Genomic DNA, 15,278 nt, shown 5'->3' with positions numbered 1-15,278 from the left:
AGGAAGAATGAACTTGCATTTATGGCACCTCCCCCAAAACACTTAGTAATTGGTATTGAATTGCCAACAGCATGGTTCCACAAACAGCAATGAAGATGTTGGTTAAAGGAGATTGGGGTATTGGGCATGACGCTGGGAGCACTAATGCTTTTCTCTGATTAGTTCCATCGGAACATTTGCGACCATCTACAAGGGAAGAAAGACAGTTTTTCACCCTTCAGTGCTGCATTCATTTACAGCAAATCACTGACATTATTAATTTGATTTTTTTTGCTTTTAAATGCCCAAATGGGAAGAATCAAAGATAGTTTGATTTGCTTTCATACATTCTTCTCTTTTATATCATTGTGGATTGAAGATTGGCTAACCTACAGAAGGCAAAGATTGGGAATAAAGGCGGCCTTTCAGCTGGCTTTTGGTGATTTTTGGTGTTCTGCAGGGGTTGGTGTTGGGTCCATTACTTCACATATTGTATGTAAGTGATATTAATGATGGTGTGAGAAAGGTTGAGAATGATACAAAGATAGGTAAAGGGAGGGTGGTGTTGTGGAAGAAAGCTGTAGGGGGACTTGGACAGGTTAAAAGAATGAGCAATGGAGTGGCAGATGGAATACAGCATAGGGAAGTGTATATTTAACATAACATAACAATTACAGCACGGAAACAGGCCATTAGGCCCTTCTAGTCCGCACCGAACCAAACACCCCTTTCTAATCCCACCTCCCTGCACAATGCCCATAACCCTCCATCTTCCTCTCATCCATATACCTGTCCAACCTTTTCTTAAATAATACAATTGACTCCGCCGCCACTATTTCTCCCGGAAGATCATTCCACACAGCTACCACTCTCTGAGTAAAGAAGTTCCCCCTCATGTTACCTCTAAACCTCTGCCCCTTAATTCTTAACTCATGTCCTTTTGTTTTAATCTTTCCTCCTCTTAACGGAAATAGTCTATCCACATCCACTCTGTCTATCCCTTTCATAATCTTAAATACTTCTATCAAATCCCCTCTCAACCTTCTACGCTCCAAAGAATAAAGACCCAATCTGTCCAATCTCTCCCCATACTCCAGATGCTTAAACCCAGGCAACATTCTAGTAAACCTTCTCTGCACTCTCTCCACTCTGTTTATATCCTTCCTATAATTAGGCGACCAGAACTGCACACAGAACTCCAAATTAGGCCGCACCAACGTCTTATACAATCTCAACATCACCTCCCAACTCCTATATTCCATGCAATGATTGATAAAGGCCAGCATACTAAAAGCCTTCTTCACCACCCTATTCACGTGAGTTTTTACCTTCAGGGAACGATGTACCGTCACTCCTAAATCTTTCTGCTCTTCTGTATTCCTCAATGCTCTCCCATTTACCACATATGTCCTATTCTGATTCTTCTTACCAAAATGAAGCACCTCACACTTATCAGCATTAAATTCCATCTGCCATTTTTCAGCCCACTTTTCTAAGCAGCCCAAATCCCTCTGCAATCCTAGAAAACCTTCTTCATTATCCACTATTCCACCTATCTTAGTATCGTCTGCATATTTACTAATCCAATTCACCACCCCATCATCTAGATCATTAATGTATATAACGAACAACAATGGGCCCAATACAGATCCTTGAGGCACACCACTGGTCACCGGCCTCCAACCTGACAGACAATTATCCACTACCACTCTCTGGCCTCTCCCTTTCAGCCAATGTTCAATCCATTTGACTATCTCAAAATTTATACCTAAAGACTGCACCTTCCTAACTAACCTTCCATGTGGTACCTTATCGAAGGCCTTACTGAAGTCCATATAGACAACATCCACTGCGCTACCCTCATCCACATTCCTAGTCACCTCTTCAAAAAATTCAATCAGATTGGTCAAACATGACCTTCCTCCCACAAATCCATGTTGAGTGCTCCTGATCAGACCCTGTCTATCCAGATGTTTATAAGTACTATCTCTAAGAATTTTCTCCATTAATTTACCTACCACAGACGTCAAACTTACAGGCCGATAGTTGCCAGGCTTCCTCCTTGAACCCTTTTTAAATAACGGAACCACATGCGCAATGCGCCAATCCTCCGGCACTATCCCCATGTATAGAAGTAATAAAGGTGTAAACTATTTTCTGAATGGGAAGAGAATTCAGAAAGTGGAGGTCCAAAGATACTTGGAAGTCCCAGTGCAGGATTCCCTAAAAGTTCACTTGCAGTTGATAGCAAAAATGGCAAATGCAATGTTAACATTCATTTTGAAAGAACTAGAATATAAAAGCCAGGATGTACTGCTGAGGCTTTATAGGGCATTAGTTAGACCATATTTGGAGCATTTTGAGCAGATTTGTGTCCCCTATCTAAGTAAAGATGTAGGGCTGTTTGAGAGGGTCCAGATGAGCTTTACAAGAGTGATCCCAAGGATGAGAGGGTTAACATATTTAGAGAGTTTGATGACACTAGGTCTGTACTTGCTGGAGTTCAGAAGAAATGGTGAGGGGGGGGGGGGTGTGGAAAGAGAGTGGACATGGAGAAGATGTTGCCAGTAATGGGAAAGCTCAGAACCACAGGGCACTTCCTCAGATTAAAAGGACATCCTTTTACAACTAGATGTGGATGTTTTTTCAGCTAGAGGACAGTGAATCTGGAATTTGTTGCGGTTAGCACAGCGCCGTTGCAGCATCACTGATTAGGACAGAAGTTCGAAACCTGTGCTGTCTTTAAGGAGTTTGTACAATCTCCCCATATCTGCGTGGATTTTCCTTGGGGGCTCTGGTTTCCTCCCACCATTCAAAACACACTGGGGGTTTAGGTTAATTGGATGTAATAGGGCAGCATGGGCTTGTGGGCTGAAATGGCCTGTTACCTTGCAGTTTGTCTAAATGTAAATATTTAAAATTTTTAAATGTTGGCTGTGGAGGCCAAGTTATTGGGTATATTTAAAGTGTAGATTAATAGGCTCTTGATTAGTAAGGGTGTCAAAGGTTTCAGGGACAAATGGGGTTTAAGGAAAATGCATCAGCCATGATTCAAATGGTGCAGAAGACTTGATGGGCCAAGTGGTCTAATTCTGCTCATATGTCTTATGGTCTTATGGATTGATATTCAAATTTAACCATTACAGTAGATTGTATTTTGTTACTTATCAAGCTATCTGGACTTAGCTTCTGCATTACAAAGAAGAAAACTCCTCAAAAGCCACATGATTGGATTCATTTCCATTTATTATAGCAGCAAAATCCCGAAAGTAACCATATACAAACAGTATTGAGTGGTACTTGATCATCAGGGAACATTATGTCTTTTCTGAAGCTATTTCCAGACTGGATTTAGGAATACTGAGGCCTCTGCAAGGGAGTGATGTGGGTGGGGTTTCTTCTTGGGTTTCTGCGCACAAAGATCATTCAAATTTCACAGTTCATGCATGTATTGGTGTAAATCAGCACCCTATTCAAACCTGATTGCTTCTTCTTTCCCATTATCTGTGGACATTGGATCAAGAAAGATCATCAGCGTGAAAAAAATCATATGCAACAATTATAACATATTAACATTCAAAAATTTGCAACTTTGTGTGCTCTCATTTTAAAACCATATTTCAATATCACCTTCCTACTCAAGCAATCAAACCTATTCTCATGTTAGTTATGATCAATTAAAAAATAATTTTAATACAACATAAACATCTATTCCTGTTTTGTGCATATTTATAAATAAATATGAATTAGCATAACATCAAAATTTTGAAATGTAGATAATGGCAAGTTTTGAAGTTGCTTTGTTTCAAATTCATTTCTTGTTAGTCTATTTAATTTTTTTGAGAATTGCTTTAGTTTAGCTTAATCTGGAAAACAAATATCTTTAAGGATTTTACAGCTTCCCTTTTTTTTAAATTCCATTTTAATTGTTGTTTTCACACACTGCATTCCACAAGTTTGACAAACAGTGAGGTGATGCAATGCATGGCATTTTGCCAGCCCAGATATATAAGCAACAACAGCAGGAGCCTGTAAACTGCAAAAGGCTCACAAACAAAAGGAGTTTGTCATTGAATACCATCATATCTGAAAATGGCACCTAACTTTCTAAAGTGTCCAAAGTTCATACTCCTCTGGACAGGCCTAACATTCTGAAATTTTGGAGTCTCCAAATAGCTTTAGCCATCTTAACCCATAGACAGCTGATTAAATTGATGGCAATTTGCCTGTTGTGGGTTCTTAGACAAAATGGTGATATTTACCAAGATGCAAAATGGTTAGACTTCCTGGACATTTTATTCTGGTAGGGGGATCTAAGTAATGGTAATGGTAAATTCACCAATCACATATTCTTTGCAGAGTTTTCAGAAGGAATATTGACTACTAATTTGGCCAAACAAATTAGAGTTATAGAATCAAATGGCACGACGGAAACAGGCCTTTCAGTCCAGAAAGTCCACGCTAACCATCAATCACCCAATCACACTAATTCTCCACTAACCTAATTTCAACTCCACTCATTCTCATCAACTCCAACCCCCCTCCCCTCTTCCCCTTCCCCCCTCTCACAGAATCTATTATCCATCCATGCATAAGAGGTAATTTGCACAAGCCAATAATTTCCAATGCAGGCAACATTCTGGCAGACTGTCACCCTCTCCAAAGCTTTCACATTTTTCCTGTAATATGATGACAACATTCTCTCCTCATTTCTATTAACCCCATCTGCTATCAGATTCTAACATTTATCCATAAACTAGGGGTAATTTAATTGACCAATTAACTGACCAACCTCCACAGTTTTGAAAATTCTCTACAGCAACCATACTACACTTTTTGAGTTGTGGGTGGAAACTAGAGCATCTGGAGGAAACTACAAGGTCAAATTTATTGTCACAAGTACCGAGACATAGTAATGAATTGTGCATTACAAGCAGTGTGTCTTGATATGCCATGCAGTACCGCAAGCAAAAGTGAAGAGTTATAGAGAGAAATCAGTTGGCACTAAGCAAAGGAAACATAATTTTGCTAATGTGAAGTTCATTCAGGAGACTGATAACAGCAGGAAAGAAGTTGTCCTTGAATCTAGTGGTGCATGATTTCACACATGAATCTTCCAGACAGAAAGGAGGTGAAAAGAGTGTGGCTAGGGTGAGAAAAGTATTTTAATATGTTGGCTGCTTTTTCAAGGCAACAGTAAGTATAGATAGTGTCAATGGAGGGGAAGGGGGAATTGTTTGATGGCACTGACCTCTCCCATTATGAAATGCTTCAAGGTTCTGATGATGGAATACATTGAAGCACACATCACAGAAACTCTGAACCCATTTCAGTTTTCCTGTAGACAAAACCATTCCACTAATGTCCCTCCGCTCTATACTAATCCACTTGGAGAACAACACCTCATATTCCAGACTGCTGTTCATCGACTTCAGCTCGACATATAATATGATTATTCCCCAGAGGCTGGTGAGAAATCTGACCTGACTGGGACTCTACACCCCTCTCTGTAACTGGATTCTGGACTTGCCTACAGAAAGACCACAGTCTGTGCAAGACAGCAGCAGAAAATCAAGCACCATCAAGCTGAGCACTGGGGCACCTTTGGGCTGTGTGCTCAGCCCGCTCCTGTTCACTCTTCTGACCCATGGCTACATCGCCAGATCCAGCTCCAACACTGTCATCAAATTTGCAGATGACGCAACAGTAGTTGGTCTCATCAGCAACAATGATCTGTAACAGTACAGAAAAGAGATGGAAAATCTCGTGATATGGTGTGAAAATAACAACCTGAGTCTCAATGTAGACAAGACAAAGAAGATCATCATGGACTTCAGGAGAACCAGGAATGAACACCCTTAACTACACTTTAATGACTCAATAGTGGAGAGAGCAGAGAACACCAAGTTCCTCAGAATCCACCTAACTAGTGGTCTATTCTGGACTCACAACATATCCTCAATAGTCAAGAAGGCACAACAGGGACAGCAGTTCCTGAGAAGACTGAAGCAGGCAAGGCACTAGCCACTATTGTCCCAACCTTCTATAGGAGCTCTATCAAGAGCATTCTGGCTGGCTGCATCACAGTGTGGCATGGTTGCTGTAGAGTCTTTTCAATCCACAAGACCATAAGAGCAGCAGAGAGGATCAATGGGGTCTCCCTCCAACCGATCAACATGATCTACCTGGATCATAACATAACATAACATAACAATTACAGCATGGAAACAGGCCATTAGGCCCTTCTAGTCCACACCGAACCAAACACCCCTTTCTAGTCCCATCTCCCTGCACAATGCCCATAACCCTCCATCTTCCTCTCATCCATATACCTGTCCAACCTTTTCGTAAATAATACAATTGACTCCGCCGCCACTATTTCTCCCAGAAGATCATTCCACACGGCTACCACTCTCTGAGTAAAGAAGTTCCCCCTCATGTTACCTCTAAACCTCTGCCCCTTAATTCTTAACTCATGTCCTTTTGTTTTAATCTTTCCTCCTCTTAACGGAAATAGTCTATCCACATCCACTCTGTCTATCCCTTTCATAATCTTAAATACTTCTATCAAATCCCCTCTCAACCTTCTACGCTCCAAAGAATAAAGACCCAATCTGTCCAATCTCTCCCCATACTCCAGATGCTTAAACCCAGGCAACATTCTGGTAAACCTTCTCTGCACTCTCTCCACTCTGTTTATATCCTTCCTATAATTATGTCTGAAGAGGACATACAAAATCACTGAGGATCCCTACCACCCCACACACATCATCTTTTACCTATTCCCATCTAGAAAGTGATACAGGAATATCAGAGCCAGAATCACCAGGCCAAAAAACAGCTTCTTTCTGCACGAAGTGAAACCACTGAATGACCAAATTTTCACTCTCTGAGTCCACTATTTATTAGACAATATATATATATGTGTGTGTGTGTGTGTGTGTGTGTGTGTGTGTGTGTGTGTGTGTGTGTGTGTGTACATACACATTCCATATGTATCGCTTATCTGTGTATTATGTCGGAATGTGTGTTTGCATGATTTTGCACTGAAGATTGGAGAACACTGTTTCGTTGGGTTATACTTGTACCATCGGATGATAAAACCATAAGATATAGGAGCAGAAATAGGCTATTCAGCCCATTGTGTCTGTCCATTTTTCTACTCATTCCCACGGTTTCCCACCATGGGGAAGCAACCTTCCAACATCTACTTTGTCCATGCCATTCAACATTCAAAATGTTTCAATTACATCCCCCCCTCATTCTCCTAAATTGCGAAAAGAACAGAATGAGATCTGTCAAACTTGAACTTGACTTGATTCACACCCTTCTGTGGTCACTGAGAGAACAAGAAAACTCCACACAGACAGCACTGAAAGTCAGAATTGAACCCAGGTCACTGTAGGTTTGAGTTGCACCAAAGTTGTAACACTATATCCAATCTGTGCTCCAGGCTAGAAACATTTGTTAAAGATTTACATTTAAATCAGAGGCTTATCCTCCACCACTTTTCTCCCTCCTTCAGGGCCTGACAAGATATTCCCTCGGACCTTGAGGAAAGCTAGTGTAGAAATTGCAGGGGCTATGGCAAAAATATTTAAAATGTCCTTTGCCACAGATGTGGTACCAGAAAATTGTAGAATAACTCACATTGTTACTTTGTTTTAAAAAGACTCCAAAAGTAGCCATGGAAATCAGTAGTAGGTAAATTATTAGAAGGTGTTGTAAGAGATTGGATATTCAATTATTTGGATAGCCAGGAACTGATTAGAGATAGTCAACACCATGAATTTGTGCATGGTAGGTTGTTTTAACCAATCGTATAGAGTTTTTGAGGAGATTATCAGGAAAGTTGATTAAGGAAAGGATGTGGATGTTGTCTACATGGACTTAAGGTCTTTGACAAGGTCTCTCATGGGAGGTTAGTCAAAAAGGTTCAGATACTAGGTATTCATGGTTAAGTAATGAACTTGATTTGACAATGGCTGGATAGGAGAAGCTAGAGAGTAGTGGCGGATGATTGCTTCTCAGATTGGAAGCCTGTGACTAGTGGTATGCCTCAGGATCAGTGCTGGGACACTTGTTATTGTGTCATCTATATCAATGATCTGGATGATAATGTGGTAAATTGGAGCATCAAGTTTGTAGATGACTCTAAGATTGGAGGTGTTGTGGACAGTGAAAAAAGTTTTCAAAACTCACAGAAGGATGTGGACCAGCTGGAAAATGGCTGAAAAATGGCAGATGGTAAGTGTGAGGTGTTGCATTTTGGAAGGACAAACCAAGAAAGGACATTCATGGTAAATGATAGGGCACTGAGGAGTGTGGTAAAACATAGGGATGGGAGAGGAATGAAGGACTATGGACTGAGTTCAGGTCAGTGGGACTAGGCAAAAAAATGGTTCAGCACAGACTAGAAGGGCTGAAGAGCCTGTTTCTATGCTGTAATGTTTTATGGTTCTATGGTTCTCTTGAAAACACTGCTTTTTTTCTGGGACATGGTTCAAAAAGGAACTGGCAGCCTTCCAGTATCCAGCCCAAGTGTATATTCATCATCCTTGACAATAAGTGTCAGCAGGCTACTTAACTTCAAAGAGGTTTAAAACCAACGTAATCCCATTCAAACACTTTCATGTTTCCACATCTTCCAAACTGAAGATTATTGTTTTCAATGGGAATTTGCTGAGGATGGGGTGATAATACTTCAAAATGGTGGTGATGTAATTGCATCTAGCAAATATTTTCATTTTATCATGCAATGTAAAGTGTTATTTTAATGTACTGGGTTTCTCTGAGATAATTTGGCATTGTAACTGAATGTTATTTCACAGGGAATCAGAATGAAAAAAATCATTTATAACATCGGTGAGTCAGCTCTTTTAGGCATTGTTGGCTTCTTAAGGTGAGTTGTTTATGGAGGTCAGGTTGAGTATGTGCAGAGAAATGCAGAATTAATATTCAAGTGACAAACAAAATGTTGGAGGAACTCAGCAGGTCAGGCAATCAACTTTAAATAAGCATGTCAATGTTTAAGGCTAAAACTGTTCATCAGGAATAGCAAGAAATGGATGGAAGCTTGAATAAATGGGTGGGGGAGTCGGAGGAGCACAGGCTGGCAGGTGGGAGGGGAAGAAATGGGAAAATAAAGAAAGAAGCAAAAGGGCAGAGGCAGAGAAATATGTACTGTGATAGGAGAAAGAAAGGGAAAGGGTGGGGAGAAAGAGTAGGAATACTACGTTTAGAATGTGACATACCTGAAATTCTTTAACTTTGTCCACGGTAAGGAAGACAGAGAGTCACCACTTTGTCCAGTGCCCCTCACAGAAATGAGGCCCCAGCGAGGAACCCCTGGTTTACAAGACCAGTGCTCTAACCACTGAGCTATTGGAGTGCAAGAGACAATGAAAAATGGGAGGTGGGGCTGGGTGGATGGGGAGGTACCAGAAATTAGAGAAGTCAATATTGATGCTGTCTGGTTTGAAACTGCCAAGATGGAATATAAAGTGCTGTTCCTCCAACTTACAACCTGGTAGTACCTGAGGCAATGGACAGAATGTTAGTGTGGGCATCAGAAGTGGATTTGAAGTGCCTGGCCATTGGGAAATCCTTGCTGTTGCAGTGGACAGAGCGAAGGTATGCAATGAAGTGATCTCTCAGACTGTGTCCAGTCTCCCTGATGTAAAGGGGCCACTCCTGGAGCACTGTATGCAGTAAATGACTCCTGAAAGATTCACAGATGATGTATTGCTTCACTTGGAAGGACTGAAGCCCTGAATGGTGGTGATATAAATGTAGGTGTTGCACTAGGTGTTCTCAAATGGATAAATTCCAGGGTGAGGAGGAGGGCAGTAATGATGATTAGTAGGGAGGGAGGAGTGGACAAGAGAATCACAGAGAGAGTGATTACAGAGAGAAAAATGTGTCTGGTGGTGAGATCCATTGTAGATGATGGAAAATGAAGTGAATGGCAGTACGCAAAACACTGAAGGAACTGTTCAAGTAAATGACTTCTCATGAGAACCTATTAAATTATATACGTACACATACTTTTACCAAAGTGAAATAACTGTCTTGACAAGTGTCATAGACCATTGTACAGCACAGGGATAGGCTCTTCGGCCTACGACATCTCTATTGAATATGATGTCATGTTAAGCTGAATCTCTTCTGCTGACACCTGATCCGTATCCCTTCATTTCCTGCGTATTCATATGTAAAAGCCTTTTAAATGCTACTTATGCATCTGCTCTTATCACTCCCTCTGGCAGTCTGTTCCAGGCACCTTTGTGTTGAAAAAAAATTGCTCCATTTATTTCCTTTAAACTTTTGTCATTTTCACTCTGGGAAAAAAACATTCCATTCTTACTGTCTACCCTTTCTCCGCCTCATAAATTTCTTTTAGATTTTCCCTTGGCTTCTGTTTTCAGAGAAAACAAATTTGACCAGTCTTTCCTTACAACTCATACCCTCTGAAAAGGGTACAGAATAGATATACCAGGCAGCATCGCAATAAATCTATTCTCTACCCTTTCCAAAGCTCCACATCCTTTTGATGATGTGGTGACCAGAATTTTGTACAATACTCCAACTGCAGCCAAAGGTTTATATAGCTGCAACATCCCTTCCTTACTCTTACCCTACCCTAAGCCAGTGAAGGTCACCAAGCCATATCACCTCCTTTATCACCTTCAGGAAATAATTAATTTTGACCCTTAGGTTTCTACATCAATATTGCAAAGATCCTCCCATTAGATGTATATTTTCCTCTTTCATTTGACCTCCTTAAGTTCACATTTGCTCAGATTAAACTAGATCTGCCATTTCAGATAGGATTAAATTTCATAGGCCACTCCTCCCTTTCCACTTCCCCACCCACCTTTGTATTTGGCTAACACCCAAATAAGAATTTATAAATATATAAAATGGAAGAGGGTGGCCAGAGTTAACATAGGACTCTTGGAGGATGAGAAAGGAAAACTGGTAGCAAAAAATGAGGAAATGGCCGAGGCATTAAACAAATATTTTGTGTCAATCTTCAAGGTGGAAGACATGTCCAGCATGCCGAAGTGCAGAGTTAGGATGCGAATGTTGGGGAGGGCCTTGATAAAATAGTTTTTACAAAGGAAGTAGTGATGGAGAAACTAATGGGACTAAAGCCAGACAAATCACCTGGTCCTGATGATATGCATCCAAGGGTTCTGAAGGAAATGGCAGAAGTTATAGTTGATGCATTGGTGGTCATATACCAAAATTCCTTGGATTCTGGGCAGGTCCCGGCAGACTGGAAGACAGCAAATGTCACGCCACTTTTGAAGAAGGGATGTAGGCAGAAGACTGGAAATTATCGGCCAATTAGCTTGACATCTGTGGTTGGAAAAATGCTTGAAGCCGTCATGAAAGATGAAATAGTGAAACTTTTGGAACGTAAGGGTTCAATCAGGCAGACGCAGCATGGTTTTAGAAAGGGAAGATCTTGTTTGACAAACTTGTTACGATTCTTTGAGGATATAATGGGTGTGGTGGATAGAGGGGAACAGTTTGATGTTGTATATTTGGATTTCCAGAAAGCGTTTGATAAGGTGCCGCACAAGAGACTTCTCAGTAAGTTACAGGAAAGTGGAGTCCGGGGAAGTATATTGGCCTGGATTGAAAATTGGTTGTCTGACAGGAGGCAGAGAGTCGGGATAAATGAGAGTTTTTCAGGTTGGCAGAGAGTGGTAAGTGGGGTGTCGCATGGGGTCAGTGTTAGGCCCACAACTGTTCATCATTTACATTGATGACTTGGAGGAGGGGACAAAATGTGGTGTAGCCAAGTTTGCAGATGACACCAAATTGAGTGGAAGAGCAAATTGTAATGAGGATGTGGAGAGTCTGCAGAGAGATATAGTTAAGCTGGATGAGTGGGCAAAGGTCTGGCAGATGGAGTACAATGTTAGTAAGTGTGAGGTTATCCACTTTGGCAAGAAAAATAAAAGAGCTGAATATTATTTAAAGGGTGAAAAACTACAGCATGCTGTTGTGCAGAGGGACTTGGGAGTGCTTGTGCATGAATCGCAAAAAGTTAGATTGCAGGTGCATCAGGTTATTAAGAAGGCAAATGGAATGTTGGCCTTCATCGCTAGAGGAATTGAATTCAGGAGTAGGGATGTAATGTTGCAACTGTAGAAGGTACTGGTGAGACCGCACCTGGAGTACTGTGTCCAGTTCTGGTCTCCATATTTGAGGAAGGATATACTGGCTTTGGAGACGGTCCAGAGGAGGTTTACTAGGTTGATCCCTGGGATGAAGGGGTTGACTTATGATGAAAGATTAAATCATCTAGGATTGTATTCGCTCGAGTTCAGAAGAATGAGAGGAGATCTTATAGAAACATATAGGATTATGAAGGGTATGGATAGGATAGATGTAGGAAGGTTTTTTGAGCTGGCCGGGGAAACTAAAACGAGAGGACACAGTCTCATGATTCGGGGGGGTGGGGGGGGGGGTAGATTTAGGATAGAGATGAGGAAAAATAGTTTTTCCCAGAGAGTAGTGAATGTTTGGAATTCTCTAACGAGGGAAGTGGTTGAGGCTACCTCATTAAACATATTTAAAATTCAGTTAGATAAATTTTTACATGATAGAGGAATTAGGGGATATGGGGAGAAGGCAGGTAGGTGGAGTTAGGTCATAAATTAGATCAGCCATGATCATATTGAATGGCAGAGCAGGCTCAATGGGCCATTTTTGGCCTACTCCTGTTCCTACTTCCTCTGTTCCTATTTCCTATGTGGGGGGAGAGGACTCTGCTCCTCCATTCAATAACATCATGGCTGGTCTGGCCATGGGCTCAGCTCCACTTACATTCACATTCCCATCACCCTAATTCTCCTATTGTTCAAATATCTATCCAATAAAGTGCTTCAAGATCTGGGTCATGGCTCACATTAACTCCAGCCTACCAGCCACTCTTGATACACTCTAGTTCTCATACCACTGAAATAGGTCCACAGCAGATCCCATCTCCTTAGCCCTACACTCAGCCTGGAGTGCCTGGACAACAGGACAATTATGTCAGAAGACTTTTTATCGATTGTGGCATCATTTTCAACACAATAGTACCAAATAAACTCATCTACTCGCTAGGTGTCCATGATCCCTTCTTTGCAATTGGATCCATGACATAGGCCACAATCAGTGAGGATTGGTGACAGCACCTCCTCCATGATTATCCTCAACTCTGGGGCACCACAAAGTATCATATTCAGACCTCTACTCTCTACACACCCACAAATATCTGGACAATCACAGTTCCAACTCTATCTATACATTTGCCGATAACACCACAATTATAGGCAGGATCTCTTACAATGACGAAGCCAAGTACAGAAGGGAAACAGAAAGACCTATGGCTTGGTGCTTGGACAACAACCCCTTCTTCAATGTCAGCAAGACCAAAGAACTGGTTATAAACATCCAGAGGAGGGATGAAGTTCATTTCCAGATCCACATCAACGATGCTGAAGTGGAGATAGTTGATGGCTTTAAATTCCTAGGGGTAAATATCTCTAGTGACTTGTTCTGATCCACACAATGGCCAAGAAAGTGCACCAACATCTCTACTTCCTCAGAAGCCTGAGAGAATTTGGGATTCACCAGCATCTCTCAACAACTTCTAGAGGTGCACTATTAAAAGCATCCTATGAGGGTGCATAACTGTGTGGTACTATTCCGTCCAAGAATCTGTTGAGATTTGTGAACATGGTTCAGTCCATCATACACACCGCGTTTTCTCCTTTGACTCCATCTATAATTCTCATTGCCTTGAAAAAGCAACCTATACTTTAAAAGAATCAAACCACCCCTGTAATAAACTCCCTTCATTTTCCCTACCCCCTACCTCCTTCAGCCCCGTCAGAAAGAAGATTCACAAGTATGAGATCATGCCCACCAGATTTAAGGAAAGTTTCTTTCCTGCAGTTATTTGACCAATGAATTAATAAAAAGTATTAAAATTATATTGTTATTTCTCCATACCAAATTATCTCTCCATAACTGCACTGGATTTCAAAGCAGCCACCATCATCCTGGTGCCAATAGAGGGCAACAGTAGAATTCCTCAATGACTACCACCCATTGGCACTGACCTCCATCATTATGAAATGCTTCGAGCATCTGGTAATGGAACGTATCAAAGCACACCTCCCAGAGACGCTGAATGAATTTCAATTCGCCTACAGACAAAACTGTTCCACTGATCACGCTATAGCCTCAAGAATAACGCCTCATTTGCCAGGCTACTGTTGATTGACTTCAGCTCAGTATTTAAATGCAGTCATATCCCAGAGGCTCATGAGGAAGTTGTCTTCGCTGGGACTCATTATCCCTCTCTGTAACTAGATTCTAGACTTCCCAACAGAATGGCCAGTCTGTTCAAATTAGCAGCAAAACCTCAAGCTCCATCATGTTGAGCACTGTGTTCTCAGTCTGCTCCTCTTCACGCAACTGATCCACAACTGCAAAGCCAGATTCAGCTCCAAAAGAGTATCAAGTTTTGCAGATAACATGACAGTTATTAGCCTCATCAGCAACAATGATGAGTTGAAATACAGAGGGGAAAAATGTCATGAAATGGTGCAAGAATCTCAAGGTGAACAAGGCAAAGGAGATGATTGTGGACTTTAGGAGGACCAGGGACAACCACCCTCCACTACACATTAATAGCTCGATAGTGAAGAGAATGGAGAGCACCACGTTCCTTGAATTCATTTAAGAAGTGACCTATCCAGGACACAAAACATCTCATTTGTCAGGCAGGTGCAACAGCAACTGCACTTCCTTAGAAGGCTGAGGCAGGCGAGACTATCAGCCACCATTCTGTCAACTTTCTGCAGGAGCTCTATCGAGAGTATTCTGGCTGACTGCATCACAGTGTGGTACAGTTGCTGTGGAGCATTGGATCAGAGGTCAATCCACAGGACTATAAAAAGGATGGAGAGGATTAGGGCTTGCCCTCTCCCTTATCAATGGGATTTATGGGGATCATTGTTTAAAGAAGGCTCAGAAAATCAGGGAGGAACCCTGCATGCTACTCCCATCAAGGAAAAAAATACAGAAGTATCAAAGCCTGAAACATTAGGCTGAAGGAACAACTTCTTTTAAGATTGAAGATGCTTAATTGGAAATGACTGAGATTACCATGGAAATAAGCAGTAAACAAGGTTATATGGTTACAGAGGGAACTGCAGTAATTGGAGAATGAGAAATGAACAAGCTTTTTTTTAATCTCCTTCCCATTTCTGACAAAGGGTCCGCGACCT

General features: G+C 41.4%; 1 protein-coding gene and 1 long non-coding RNA gene across 11 annotated transcripts in view; one reads left to right on the top strand and one right to left on the bottom strand.

Moving 5' to 3' along the window:
• Window positions 1-15,278, top strand: part of LOC138760843 (parkin coregulated gene protein homolog) — a 314,744-nt gene that overhangs the window by 234,721 nt on the left and 64,745 nt on the right. The gene's annotated exons all lie outside the window — the stretch shown is intronic.
• The window catches only part of LOC138760844 (uncharacterized), a 93,888-nt gene continuing 81,817 nt past the window's right edge, over window positions 3,208-15,278 (bottom strand). For both annotated transcript variants that reach the window (XR_011355903.1, XR_011355902.1), the window contains exon 4: window positions 3,208-3,483. This is a non-coding gene — a long non-coding RNA (uncharacterized lncRNA). The remainder of the gene's footprint in view (window positions 3,484-15,278) is intronic.

The sequence above is a fragment of the Narcine bancroftii genome, chromosome 4 (genome assembly GCF_036971445.1).
Source record: "Narcine bancroftii isolate sNarBan1 chromosome 4, sNarBan1.hap1, whole genome shotgun sequence".
In the NCBI taxonomy this organism is placed as follows: domain Eukaryota; kingdom Metazoa; phylum Chordata; class Chondrichthyes; order Torpediniformes; family Narcinidae; genus Narcine; species Narcine bancroftii.
This window is presented reverse-complemented; position numbering and strand designations above follow the sequence as displayed.